At 41.3% G+C, this 12,518-nt stretch overlaps 1 protein-coding gene, 1 long non-coding RNA gene and 1 pseudogene across 5 annotated transcripts in view; 1 reads left to right on the forward strand and 2 right to left on the reverse strand.

The window, feature by feature from the left end:
• Positions 1 to 12,518, forward strand: part of GPC3 (glypican 3) — a 691,493-nt gene that overhangs the window by 554,739 nt on the left and 124,236 nt on the right. The gene's annotated exons all lie outside the window — the stretch shown is intronic.
• Positions 1 to 12,518, reverse strand: part of LOC110196545 (uncharacterized) — a 218,124-nt gene that overhangs the window by 1,906 nt on the left and 203,700 nt on the right. Inside the window, exon 7 of one of the 4 annotated variants that reach the window (XR_002321252.2) lies at positions 10,273 to 10,518. The exons of the other annotated variants lie outside the window; for them this stretch is intronic. This is a non-coding gene — a long non-coding RNA (uncharacterized LOC110196545). The remainder of the gene's footprint in view (positions 1 to 10,272; positions 10,519 to 12,518) is intronic. 4 annotated transcript variants of the gene reach the window in all.
• LOC110196542 (transketolase pseudogene) lies at positions 5,905 to 7,718 on the reverse strand (annotated as a pseudogene).

The following is a 12,518-nucleotide window of genomic DNA, read 5'->3' on the forward strand; positions in this document are numbered from 1 at the left end:
CTTTTAATAAAACTCAAGTCATTACTGTTAAAAATGTTTTAAAGGATAGCAATAAACAGACCTATCCTTAACATGATAAATAGTATCTAAAACTAAGAGCCAGCATTATATGTAATGGAGAATTGCTAGAGACCTTTCCAGTAAGATTAGAAGTAAATCAAGGATGTCAATTGTCATCACTATTATTTGACATAGTTCTAGAAATGCTAGCCATAAAATAAGACAAATTCAAGAAACTGATGGGAAAAGCATAGGCAAAGAGGAAACAAAATATGATGTCCTTAAAGAACCCTAGAGCATTAATAAAGAAACTAACTGAAACAATAAATTCAGCAAACTGGAAGGATATAAATAAACCCACACAAATTGTCAGTCTTACTGTATATTACCATCAAAATCCAGCATTAAGAAAGAGAAATTCCATTCAAAATAATCACAGAATACATAAAATATTTGGGAGTCCACCCACCAAGGCATGTATAGGAACTATACAAAACAACTACAAAGCATTTTATACAGAAATAAAGACAGACCTAAATAATTGGAGAATAGATGGAAGGTAATCTCAGAGTGGTACTAGCAATAATACTGCTCCTCAAGAAAAGAAAGGAGGGCCATTGAAGCATTTAAAAGAAAATACACAGAAGAGAAATAAAAGAACTTCAGGAGGAAACAAAGACAAACAGGACAGTTTTGAAAGTAACATGATGAATATATATATATATATATATATATATATATATATATATATATATATGTATGTATATATAAATTTTACATACAATTTTTTAAAAATTAAGCTATGTGCAATAGATTTGTGGATTCACATATAATCATTTTCCCATTTTACTGTGTAAATGAAATTTTTTTTTCTTTTGGTGTTAAACGTATAATATAAAAAAAAAAAAGAATAGAAATTTAAAACCCAGTGGAAGTAGGCAGTTCAAATAGTGACTCCCATTTTAACAGATAAGGAAACTGAGGTCAGAGAAGTTAATTGGCTTGCCCAGGTTGACACAGTTGATAAGTGGCTGTCAGAAGTGGGCCTTGTGCCCATTTCTCCTGATTCCAAGTCCAATGTTATTTCAGCTATGCCACCTTACCTCCTGGCATTGCCCAATGGGAGTTAGGAAGCTCCTAGGAGGAATTTGAAGAGACAAATTCCAGACAAACATAAGGAAAACAAACCTCTAATAATGGAAGGTATCAAAAAGTTGAGTGAGTTGCCTTGGGCTTTGGTTTAGCTGAAGAAGGTCTCACTAGATATCTTCAAACAGGGCTGGGTAAAAAAGGAGGGCTACATATGCTGTAATGATAATAATAATAAAAGCTCCAGTTTCCTTAGTGTTTTAAGATATACAAACCGCTTTCCTCACATTAAACCTGTGGAGTAGGTGGTGAATTCTTATTATTCCCATTTTTCTGATGTGGAAACTGAGGCTCAGAACAGTATCGTAATTAAAAGCCAGGAATTTCTCCATAGAGCAGGTAAAAAAAAAATTTTTTTTAAGCTGATGCTCCTGATTGTTTCCTCTGTGTTGGAAATGACTTTTCCAGCTTCAGACTTTTCCTGTGAGCATTTTCTTCACACTTGATCCCCATTGATTTCTCACCATTTCTGGCGGAAGCTGAAAGGGCAGTACAATTGGGACAGGTTTCCTTATTGTTCTTTGCATTGCCATGGGAAAAAAAAAAACAGCCCCAAACAAGCCTGTTCTCTTTCAATAACAGCCTTTCCTGAAAGCTTTTCATTCTCCTTCTCTACCACAGCCATCTTTTTGGTTGGGGGCAGGGTAGGGTTATGGTGTCAAGTTTACAAATTTATTTTTAAATTTCTAGCTGAAAAGAGATTTTTATGTATCTTGCCGAGTCAAAGAATGGTAGAGTTGGAAGGTACTTTTGGGATCTGGAAGGACCTTAGGGGTCATCTAGTAACGCCTTGGTGAGTCAGCAGTTTCTGTGTTTAGAAAGGCAGTTCTATTCCTTAGAGGAGGAAACTGAGGCCCAGACAGAGGATGGGATTTGCCTGGGGTAACACAGCAACAATCCAGGTCTCTTGATAGTCCAGAGTTTGTTCCTCTACACTGATTACCAGCATACCTTGCTCACCTTCATTAATTTGCTTCATAAAAATATATCATTAGGTGAGATGATGTTATTGGAGGCTGTTCCATAGGAACAGAGAAAGGGCAGTGTCTGAACCACCACAGGAGGTGAATGAGGAGAATGTGCTGGGCCAGCAGGGGACAGGGCATTCTTCACTAAAGGAGAAATGAACTGGGCTTGGCTTAGGTAGCTGTCATTACATTAAAAGACAGGTTGGGGACATTACAGTGAGATAACATTAATTGGGACAATGTAATATTGTGTGTTCTCAAATAATAGGCAGCTTGGTGGTGCCAGAGTACACCATGTGCTGGGCCTGGAGCCAGGAAGGCCTGCGTTCAAATCCAGCCTCAGATTGTTACTATCTGTGTGACCTTGGGCAAGTCACTTAACCTGTGTTTGCCTCAATTTCCTCAATTGTAAAGTAGGGAAAATAACAGCACTTACATCTCAGGGTTCTTGTTAGGTTCAAATGGGATGATTTTTGTAGAGCACTTAGCACAGTGTTGTTGTTGTTGTTGTTGTTGTTGTTGTTGTTGTCGTTGTTGTTTAGTCCTTCAGTCATATCTGACTTGTCATGACCCAGTGGACAAAAGCACACCAAGCCCTTTGATCCTCCACTATCTCCCAAAGTCTGTCCAAGCTTGTATTCACATAGTAGGTACCATATAAATCCTTATTCCTTTACCCTCTTCCCACCCTGTGCCTCCAATACAATGTTCAGGCTAAAGGTGGATTGCAGAATTTTTTAGTCATCTTATTTACTAAACCATGTCAATTGCATTTACATGTACAATTGCTTTGTATTTAGTATTTGCTATCCTGTGCTCCACATGTTATATCCCCTACTAGGTTATAATTGGCTTGAAGACAGAGCCCATTTTTTGCTCTTATGTCTTTATTCCTAGTACCTAGCAGAGTCCCTGGTGCATAGAAAGTAATAAATGTTTGTTGAATCAAATTAGTAGTGTGGTTCAATGGAATGAGCTCTAGCTTTGAGGTCAAAAGAACTGGGTTTGAATTCTAGCTCCCCTATTTACTACCCACATTACTGTGAGCCAGTCAACCTTTCTGGGTCTCATTTTCTTCACTTGTAAAATGGGGTCAGTCTACAGGATGTCTAAAGTCATTTCTGTAAGCAGAATTTGAACTCAGATCTTCCTGGTTCCAAGTTTAGCACCTTGTATACTATGCCATAGTTGTTTCTTTCTCCCTCTATAGTCCAATTCCCTCATTTTCATATGAGAAAACTGAGTCCCAAAGGAGGGAAGGAGACTTCCCCAAGGTCATGCAAGTTGGTGGCAGAGCTGGGAATCTGAATGCAGGTCCTCTGGCTCTAGCTTTCTTTCTGTATTACATCATCTTCCTCTTCAAGGTATAGAGATATTATGTAACATGTAGGATAATAGGATAATGTCTTTGATTGTGTTTCAAGTATCCTTTTTGATGATGTCCAATGTTGTATCAGCTATTTAAATCAGAGCAAGATATTGGACAACTTCTCATGGCTCCTGGGTCCCTTGTTTGGGTCATAAATGATAGCTCACAGGCATTTGTTTCACATGTACATGTTGATTTCATAATCTGTTCGTGTGTTCCCTCATACTGCCCCATGATAAACCTTAGCTCAACCAATCAGCAACCATTTATTAAGTACTTACTGTGTGTCAGGGGATGGAAAAACAAAACAAGACTGCATGCCTCCACAGAGCTTACATTATATAAAGGGAGACAACATGTAGGTATATACATAATAAATGCAAGGCCCCATCTTTAAGAGGCATTGGCAGCCGGGTAAAATCTGGAACATCTAAGTTAAGTCCTGAAAGAAATGAAGGATGTGATTAAGAAGCCACTATGAGGACAGAAGGCCTCCCACACATGAAAGACTAGTACCAAACATAGTGGCCCAGGGTGGAGTATCTGCCAGGGACAAAGAATAGTAAAAAGCCACACACTTTCTTTGCCTGCTTGAAGATCTGACCATAGTCTACCTCTCCCAGATCAGTGCTTCACTTCTTAGACAAGCTGAGCCTTAGCAGCAAGCTTGCAGATTTCCCCAGCCCAATTCTAGCAGTACCATTCACTACTCCACCTCATCATCCAGAATTACTTTTTTTTTTTGTCCTGGCCCTTTTTTTCCTGTTTTGTTTTGTGTTTTAAGCCAGTTACCCAATCTGGTGGTGGTTATAACCTCTGAAAATCGACACAAAAATCCAAAGCTTCCTCCCATGTGAGGTAGCCGCATGAGGTCACCCCTCTCTTTTTGGGCTCCCTTATTTACTGACTGCCAGTTGTTACTCAAGCAGGTACAGCTGTACCATCTGGACTCCTGCCAGGCAGCTTATTGTTTTTTGCTATTGTTATTATTTTTGTTCATTGTCAGATACTTTAAATTTTTTTTATTTTTAATTTTTATTTTCAATTCCAAATTCTCTCCCTCCCCTCCCCCACCCAATAAGAAGGCAAGAAATATGATAGCCATTATATATGTGAAGTCATGCAAAACATATTTCCACATTAGCAATTGTTGTAAGAAAAAAAAAGAAAGAGAAAAAATATTGCTTCAATTTGCACTTTGGATCCAGCAATTCTTTATCTGGAGGTGGGGAGCATTTTTCATCATGAGTATTTTGGAATTGTCCCAGATTACTGTATTGATTAGAGTTGCTAAATCTTTCACAGGTGATCATCATTATGATACTGTTGTTACTGTATAGATTGTTCTCCTGGTTCTGCTCACTTTGCTTTTCCATAGTTCATATAAGTCTTCTCAAGTTTTTCTGAAACTATCCCCTTCATCCTTTCTTATAGCATAGTAGTATTCTATCACATTTATATATCATAACTTGTTCAGGCATCTCTTCAGTTTCCAATTCTTTGCCACCACAAAAAGATCTGCTATAAATATTTTTGTACACACGCGTCCTTTTCCTTTTTCTTTGATCTCCTTGGGATATAGACCTAGTAGTGGTATTGCTGGGTGAAAGGGTATGCACATGAAGTCAGGAGTACCTGAGTTCAAATCCAGCTTCAGACCAAACACTTGACACTTACTAGCTGTGTGACCCTGGGCAAGTCACTTAACCCCAACTGCCTAAAAAGAAAAAGAAAGGGTATGTACAGTTTTATAGCCCTTTGGGCCTAATTCCAAATTATTCTCCAGAATGGTTAGACCAAGTTCACAGCTCCTCAACAGTGCATTTAGTGTTCCTATTTTTCCACATCTCTTCCAGCATTTGTCATTTTCCTTTTCTGTCATGTTAACCAATCTAATGGCTGTGAGGTGGTACCTAAGAGTTGTTTTAATTTGCATTTCTCTAATTATTAGTAATTTAGAGCATTTGTCATATGACTATTGATGGCTTTGATTTCTTCTTCTGAAAATTGCTCATTGTAAGCAATTGTAAGGTGGCTTATTGTAAAGAAGATCCTTATGAAACCATTGTCCAATTGGTTGCATGAATTCACAGGATCGTGGACTTTTTTTTGGGGGGGGTGACCATTGGAGGGCATCTTGTCCAGCCTTCTTATTTTACAGAGAGAGAAAGTGAACCCCAGAAGAAGACGCTATCTTGCCCAAAGTTATACAGGTTAAAATAAGCTATAGAGCATAGATCTGAACCTAAATTCAAATATAGTGATCTTTTTCTTCTCAAGACATTTTTAATAATTATTTTTATTATTTTAATTGATCCTAAGTAGTAACAAAAGTTATGTTATGTATTTAAAGTTACAGGAACATTTCTGTCTTTCTTTCCTACCCGTTATTTTGGTCTGGAATCATCAGCAGGCATCTTAGGCTTGAGACAGGATGCCCTGCACAGTGGCATCCTCATCTATCCCAAGCATCTTCAGCAGTTCCGCTGGCTTCTCACTTTTCAGGATGCTGCTGACTACCAAGTGAGTGATGGTGATGCCAGGTTCACCCACTATGACAACAACCATGGCCTCTCCTATGCCACTATCATAGTAATGGTCTTCTACAATGAGAATTTGGCCATTGGTTGTATGACTGCTATCAAGGATGGGTTTCTTATCCAGGGGCTTGATTGTAAAGGAATCAATCAAATACTTGGATATAGATCTTTTCTTTCTTCAGCTGCTCTGCAGCTACCAAGGCTTCATGGAGGATCCCCCAGCATCAGTTATAGTTACCTGGCCATCCTTGCTCTTCAAGACCACTTTAGCCTGGCAAACCTGGAACTCTTCAGTGTTGTCGTAAATGATTGCATTTTGTAGGTGGCTTGTCCTTATGAGACAGATGCTCTTCATGTTGGCAGCTAAATCCACTGCTTTCTCAGTAGCCATGGCATCATTTAGGTAAAAGATTGTCCCATTGGGAATGCTCCAGAGCATGGAAAGATCTTTGAGGGCCACTTGAGAAGGAACACCTTCATCAATAGACACCCCACAGTACAAGCCACAGAGGTTGATGTTACTCTCAGAAATTACTGCCATACAGATCTGGTCAAAGGCCCTGGTAAAGAAGGTAGTAAATGTGCTGTAGAAAAACACAGTCCTGTCCCATGTGGCACACCCCATGTCAGTGCTCACCATGTTCAGTTCTGCAATGAAATGCTCAATGAAGCAGTTGGAATGCTCCTTCTTGAAGAGTTCTGAAAATGTAGAATTCTTGGTGTCACCATCTAGGGTAATCACACGGTCACTGGCATGCCCCACTTTGGCCAGGGCCATGCCATTGGCAGGTGGCCACCTTGTCTCCAAGTTTGTAACTTAGGGAAGATGGCAGCTATATGTTTGTGATGTTAACTGTGAGGACATCCTCTTTGGGAAGGGATACTAGAATCTTCTTCTTGCTTTGGATTTGGCTATATATTTTCTTGATGATCTGTTGTTCCACCATGTTTTTGGAAAGGGGCTTCCCATGGCAAGATTCCTTATTTTCCATACTTCAGATTCCTCTGCCTTTATACATCTTTGCAATGATAGCCAGTGGCTGATGCTTGCTCTGCTTGAAGGCCTTGCAGAGTTCCTCCACGCTGTCTCCATCTACCATGATTGCATTCCACCCAAAGGATTCACATCATTTCTGGTACATTTCCACTTGGTATTGCAGTGTGACAGGGATGCTCTGGCCCAGCCAATTAATGTTGAGGATGACAACCAGGTTGTCCAACTTGTAGAATCCCATAAAAACCATGGCTTTCCACAAGGAGCCTTCAGCATACAGTAGACACAGGGTAGCTGGCTTTGTTGAAGTATTTGCCTGTGTAGGCCATTCCATGAGCTGCTCCAAGCCCTTGACCCAGGGAGCCAGTAACCATAACTGTGAACTGGGTGGCTGTCTAGAATAGAGCTGATCTTCCTCAAGTTCACTAGCTAGGTCTCTGGCAGGAAGCATGTCTCAGCCCAGCCTGCATAGAGAATGGGAGCCACATGACCCTTGGAGAGCACAAAACAGTCATTGCTGGAGTCTCTGGGGTCCTGCGGTTTGTCCTTCATGGCGTGGAAGAAGAGGACTGCCATGATCTCTGCTGCTCTGCAGCATGACATAGGGTGGCCCGAGCAGGCTGCAGCAGTGACCTGGATGGAGCTGATGTCCTTCAGCACCTGCAGCTTTGGTTGGTCAGCTTATGGTGATCCTCCATGACGAAGGGGGCTAGTGTAGCTCTCTAGCTGGAAGCAGAGGCTGCAGCAGCATGAGAAAAGAAAGGCAGTCCAAAGAGGAAGAAGGAGGAGGAGCTACAGTGATCTTTCAACTACCCTATGCTGCCTCCCTCTAATCCCAGGGAAGCAATGCTGATTTCATTCAGTCCATCTAAGAAAAACTGTTAATATTGTACTCTGCTTTTTAGGCACAAGTCTGCCAACACAATCTTTATTTAATTTAAATATTCTGAATCCAGGTGCCTTGATAAAGAAATGTTCAAACTGGTATTGGACATCCCTCTCTACCCCAAGATGATTTGAGGTAGCATTTATAGGAACTTTGAACAAGGAAAAGATCATATGTCATAGTACAGTTTGGGGTTAATATTCTAGAATACTCACTACTCAGTTCCTTCCTGGACCACTTTCCTTCAAGAATTTGAAAAGAGTCTCCTTCATGAGATCAATATCAGTATCATCCTTTCTGAATGGAAAAAGGTAGATGATAGTGCCATCCCTTCCCAGGACTAGGAAAGAGGAGACTGCCCTTAGATAGGTCAATAGCCCTTTCATTTCTTGGGGGTACAGAAGGCAATGATCTCAATCACACCATGGATTCTCTGTTCCAAGTCACGTTTCTACCATCAGTCCATTTCCTTAAGAAAGACTTTTTGTTCTTGACCCAACCCAACTTTGTGGGGCAGGGTTGGGAGGGCCTGGAAAGGGCTTAGACTAGAGAAATATTATTTCTTAATATTTCTAAAGAAACTGAAAAGAAGGTTAAAAATACACTTCCACATATCCACAGAATAGATCACCTGTAATACTACTCATATGCCTTACAAACATGGAAGAGAGAAGGAAGGATAGAAAGGATGGTTTTTAATACCATGTAAAAATAATCAAAGCACTTGACTCAGTGGCTATGGTCTGAGTAATGTGTTGACTAGTGCCAGTAGATATGTCTATAAGCTTTATGGCTTTGAAATACTTCCTTTCCGTTATCTGCCTTGAAGCTCATGATAGCATATACAGTAGTCACAGCTGCTCTTCTTGCTCCCATTTTACAGAGAAGAAAACTGAGGTTCAGAGAAGTAATGGTGCTGCATGGCCAGGTCACACTGTAAGCTAGCAGCCCACCCGGAGCCAGAACCAGTTCTCTTTCAGCTGTGTCATCACTGCCCTTCTAAACATATAAAAAGTCTTTGATGTACCACAATGGGCCTGGATGTCCTGGAAGGTCCATTTCAGCTCTAAATCGAGGCCACTGAAAATCTAATCCCCAGCTCTGGAAATTGTCAAAAAAACCAGAAGTCCTGCAAAACTCAATTTTGAATTGAGTACAGAGATTTTCCAAAAATATGAGGTGGGCTTTTAGTCTTTTAAAAATCAGAATCTAGGAATCAGAGCAGACTTTTTTTAAAAAATCCAATCACATGACTTGCCAAGCTTTCATCTTAACATATAGAGAGGTATTCACATAACTGTCAATACGTTTTAATTCCAGAGTGTTTATTAAGTAACCCCCAAGCACTGTGCTAGGTACTGGAGATACACAGACAAAAATTGAAAACAGTCCCTGCTCTCAAGGTGCTTCCATTAAAGTTGGCGGGGGGGTGGGGGGAAGGGAAACAACATATACATAGAATATTAAATCCAAAATATATTCAAAGTAATTTGTGGGAGGGAAGCAGTGAGAGCTGGTCAGGTCAAAATAGACTTGCTATAGGAAAGGTGCTTGAGCTAAGCCCTGAAGGAATGGAGGGAAGAATACATTCCAGGAACAGGGAAGAGCCTGGGCAAAGGCACAGATATGGAAGATGCACTATTGTGTGTGGCAAGCTTGAATGGAAGGCCGGGGAAGGTTGGCTAGAGCTGGCGTGTGAAGGGATTTGGAGCTTATCTGAGAGACAAAAGGGAAACATGGGGGTTTCTTGAGCTTCACCATTGCCACCATAAGAATCTTGCCTTGTTCCCATGGTTTTTATCAAGGGGATCAAAGATTATATTTTACTGCCTTTAATTTTAGAGTGTCAGGTGGAGAGGCAAGAACCATTCTGGTTTTGTTGCCCATCAATTTAGCGTACATACAACCTATGTACTTTGAAAATAATCATGTCTTGAATATTTCGGTGGTGCTCTAACATGATAGGTCTAGTGAAAGATTGGACTTTGTGCAATACCCTGATCATCTTTAACTCAGGAGGGTCTATTGGTGTGTTTGGCAGTTGGGACCGCTCTGCATTTATGTATTTGGAATGATTCCATGTGCCTATGGAGCATGCACATAGTTAATCAGGGCTGCGTTGGCACTTTATGGGCTCCTCTTTATCAGCATGGCTCCTTTAGGTGTTGCCTGGACTGTGGAATCTGGCTCCTTCCCTTCCCCTTGCTGGATTTCAGGGTAGGTCCATTTGGGCCTGATCCTAGGACATTGCTCACATAGGTTGCTGTCCTTTGGGTTTGTTTTGTTTTGCTTTTGAAGAGAACAGGGAACATTTTTATTAAATGCTTTTGGTCACGCAAACCAAATGAAAAGAAAATCCTACTCACCAAAAAGCCAGAAACATTTTAACTTCCTGCTTCTCCCAGGAGAAGATTTGGGCCAGGAGATGTTGGTCATATCCCTCCTTGGCCTACAATTTGCTTCAGTTAAGTTTATTTTTATTTTTTTCTGTACTTCCATCAACTTGAAAGTTTGACCTTCAAAGGCTCATCTGAAGTATGGAATTTGAAACTTGAAGACAAGGTCTACCCCATGCAGTGTGATATGAGGGACACTTGGAAAGGCCCTCTGCCCTGAGAGAGAATATAGAATGTAAGAACAGGAAGGAACCTTAGATCAGAGAATGTCTGAACTTTAGAGACCAGCTAACCCAACGTTCTCATTTCACAGGAGTGGGAAAGAGACTTGCCCAGGCTGAAGAGCTAGTCAGTGGTAGACTTCAGACTAGAATACAGGCTTCCTGACTCCCAGTCTAGTGGTCTATGCCACAGTTCTCTCTCTCCCGTCTACCAATCATCCATAACACCCAAGATTCTGCCATCAATCAGTTCAACAAACATTAAGTACCTACTATATTCCAGTCACTATGTTGGGTTTGGAGACAAAATGAAAGAGTTCCTCCAGAGAGCTCACCAGTAAAGGCACCCCCTTGGTTTTGGGTGCCATTTCCCAGTGGTCCCCTGCTAACATGCCAATGTGGGGGTAGGTGTGCCCAAAACCATCTTGATGGGCTAGAACACTGGGTCCCATCTAATAAGATTGAATTCAATAGGGATAAATGTAAAGTGCTGTACTTAGGTTAAAAACATCACCTTCCCAAGGTCAAGATGAGGAAGATGCTCCATGGGAAAATAGTCTGGGAGTTCCAGTAGACTCTAAGGCCAGTGTCAATTAGTAGGGCGAGGTAGTAGCCAAGAAAGCCAAAATAATTTTGGGCTGGTTACAGAAGCCTAGTGTCCAGAATTGAGGATTGTCCTCTGTCCTAGTTAGACCACACTTGGAGTGTTGTGTTCCATTTTGAGTGACACATTTTAGGAAGAAAACAGATAAGCAAGAGGATTTCCAGATTAAATCAATCAGGGTGGTGACGCACCTTGAAGTCATGCCATATGAGGACTGGTTATAGGGATTAGGCATATTTATCCTAGAAAAGAAAATATTTGGTGGGAGCTAGGGGAGGGGGAAATGGGAACTGTCTTAAGGTACTTGAAGGGTGATCATGTGGAAGATGCTTATCTCATACCTGAAGGCTAGAAGTTTCAGTTTGATATCAAGAAATACTTCCTGGACTTCCACTTCCAGGAGCCAAGATGGCTGAGTAAAAAGGTAGTCATTCTCACCCTCCCCTATCAACCTCTGAAAACCCAGAAAATATCACCCCAGGAAAAAAAAAAACCCTGGAACATCTGAACTAGAAGAAAGACAGGGAACAACAGTGCAGCAGCCCAGCAAACAGGTCTCCCAGTGCCTCAGTAAAAATAATGGAAGCAGCACTACAAAGGACCCCAGGTGAATAAGCACCCTGCAGCATTCATCTGAAAGGAGCTGAAGAAAGCAACCTAGAGTCTTCCTAAAGTTCCAGCCTTGCTGATTCCAACCCAATAGCAGGTAAGCTGCCAGAACCCTATAGCCTCCAACCATCAACCAGGAGGAGATCCTGAAGCCCAGGTGGTAGAGCACGCAGACACCAACACCTGGACTTCTGAGTACCTCAGTGAGGGCAGGGAATCGGTGGAAACCAGCTCAGAAAACCACCAGGTACCTTGGCACTATACCTCAAAGGAATCTCCCAGTGCATTAGGAGAAATGAGGGAGGCAGCATTGCAAGGGGCCCCAGGGAGATAAACACCCTGCAGCACCCATCTAAAAGGAGCTGAAGAAAGCTAAAGGAAAGGAAAAGCAGGCAACCTAGAATTGCCTGAAAGTTCCAGCTTTGCTGATTCCAGCCCAACATGAGGTAAGTTGCCAGAACCCTACAGCCTCCAATTGCCAACTAAGAGGCCCCAGCACACAAAGCCAGTGACCAAGACCTAGACTCCCAACACAAGAAGCTTGGGTCAGTGCCCTCTGTTCCCCAGCAGGAGAGCTCAATCTGTTTAAAAGCCAGGGAATAAAGAAACCATGAGTAAAAAGAAATTTACCATAGAGTCATATTATGAGAAGAGTGAAGATCTAGACAGAAATTCTGAAGAGGACAACATTGTCAACAAACTCACAACTGCAACATCAAAAGGGGATGTGAACTGGTCTGAAGCCCAAAAAGCCTTCTTAGAAGAGCTCAAGAAGGATTTTA

Source organism: Phascolarctos cinereus, unplaced genomic scaffold, assembly GCF_003287225.1.
Source record: "Phascolarctos cinereus isolate Bilbo 61053 unplaced genomic scaffold, phaCin_HiC Scaffold_8;HRSCAF=390, whole genome shotgun sequence".
Lineage (NCBI taxonomy): Eukaryota > Metazoa > Chordata > Mammalia > Diprotodontia > Phascolarctidae > Phascolarctos > Phascolarctos cinereus.